The sequence below is a fragment of the Amaranthus tricolor genome, chromosome 4 (assembly GCF_026212465.1).
Source record: "Amaranthus tricolor cultivar Red isolate AtriRed21 chromosome 4, ASM2621246v1, whole genome shotgun sequence".
Lineage (NCBI taxonomy): Eukaryota > Viridiplantae > Streptophyta > Magnoliopsida > Caryophyllales > Amaranthaceae > Amaranthus > Amaranthus tricolor.
This window is the reverse complement of record NC_080050.1, coordinates 11,125,639-11,127,448: the sequence shown is the minus strand read 5'-3', so window position 1 is coordinate 11,127,448 and position 1,810 is coordinate 11,125,639. Positions and strand designations below refer to the sequence as shown.

Sequence of the window (1,810 nt, the reverse complement as noted above, 5' to 3'; positions counted from 1 at the left end):
TGGATTCGACCCGTACTTGCCGACGTACTACGCTACACCGTGCACTAGCGGTATTACTATTGAAAAACGTAAAGTCCCGATCAAGTTTTTAGCGCCGTTGCCGGGGAGTGGCGACTTTGTTAATTGTTTTTGTTGATTAGTTAGTTCATTGTTTATCATTATGAGTTGTTTTCATTTTTCTCTTCACTTTGCACTTAACCTCAATTTTTGAGTGTAGTGTATGCAAACTAGGTCTCAAGGACAAGAAAATCTTGTACCTATAAATCCTGAAATTGGGAGAAGAAGAAGGAGAAGGAAACAACGAAAAATGTCGTTAGAACACCCAAAATTCCTTCGGAAATATGTTGTGCCTGATGGGAGTCTAGGGTCGAGTATTGTTCAGCCAACCATCACGACCGCAAACTATGAGATCAAACCAGCTTTCTTTCAATTCATTGCTTAGAATCAATTTGCCGATACTGAGATGGAGAATCCAAACGACCACCTAGCTGAGTTCGTGAACAAGTATGGCACTATGAAATATTAGGGGATTTTTGATGAACAAATGAAGCTTTGTTTCCCCTACTCACTCCGTGGTGAGGCAAAAGATTGGTTAAGATCTGAAGGGCCAAACAAGTATCGCACTTAGGAGGCATTATCTAAGGCTTTCCTTGCTCGATTCTTTGCACCAGCCAAAATTTCTAAACTACGTAATGATATCACCTCATTCCGTCAATAAGATGGTGAAGCATTATATGAGGCTTGGGAAAGATATAAAGGGTTACAAAGGAAGTGCCCGCACTATGGAATCCCAGACTGGCTCTTAATTCAGAATTTTTACAATGGTCTTAGGGACGAGATACGAATTTCACTAGATGTTGCAGCTGGAGGAACATTGATGGCCAAAAACCTCGAGGTAGCCAAGCAGATAATCGAGGAAATGTCTTGGAACTTCCATTGGAGAGATAAAAGGAATACCAAGAAAGGTGGAAAATATAAAGTGGATACATTACTTGCCATTCAAAGCTCTATCCACGCATTGTCAAGGAGGATAGACCAGTTGAGTGTAGGGAACACACTAAAGGCTTGTGAAGTGTGTGGAATCCAAGGTCATTCCCTATCAGAGTGTGCAGCAGTAGAATCGTCACCAAGCCAACAAGTCAATGCAGTCTACAACCAAGGGAAGCCACCGTCCAATCCATACTCCAACACTTATAATGAAGGTTGGAGGTTTCATCCCAACTTTACATATAAAAATCCCAATGCATCATTGAACCCACCATCATATCACCAACCTCCACCAACACATAACCAACGACCCCCAGGGTTTCAAAGACCTCCACCACTAAACTCACCGCAAAAATCAAATTTGGAGTCCATGATGGAGAACTTCATGGCCACTCAGTCCAAGATTAATGCTGATACTTCTAGTGCCATCCAGCAGATTCAAGCACACAACAAAATCATTGATAATCAGATGACACAGATGGTGCAGTAATTAAGCAATCTTTCCAAACCCAGTGGACAACTGCCAAGCAACATCGAGAAAAACCCCTCCGGGCATGTCAATGCAGTCACACTAAGAAGCGGCACCACTTATAATATTCCACCCATGGTTGTTGTTGAGAATGAAGAAAAAGAGGTGGTAATAGAGAAAGAAGCACCTGATGAGGGGGAAAAGGAGGAACATCCAGCACCAGCCCCAGCCCCAGAGAAGAGAAAGGAGCCCACCACTGATGTATATGTACCTCCTATTCCTTTCCCACAAAGATTAGCGCGTCGCAAGCTTAAAGAAAAATATGGGAAGTTTTTAGAAGTTCTAAGTAAGCTT

At 42.4% G+C, this 1,810-nt stretch overlaps 1 non-coding gene across 1 annotated transcript; it reads right to left on the bottom strand.

Annotated features, from left to right (window-relative positions):
- Nucleotides 1-682: 682 nt before the first annotated feature.
- On the bottom strand, nt 683-789 carry LOC130811973 (small nucleolar RNA R71). Its single transcript, XR_009041583.1, has one exon. It is a non-coding gene; the product is annotated as a small nucleolar RNA R71 (small nucleolar RNA).
- Between the last annotated feature and the right edge of the window lie 1,021 nt (nt 790-1,810).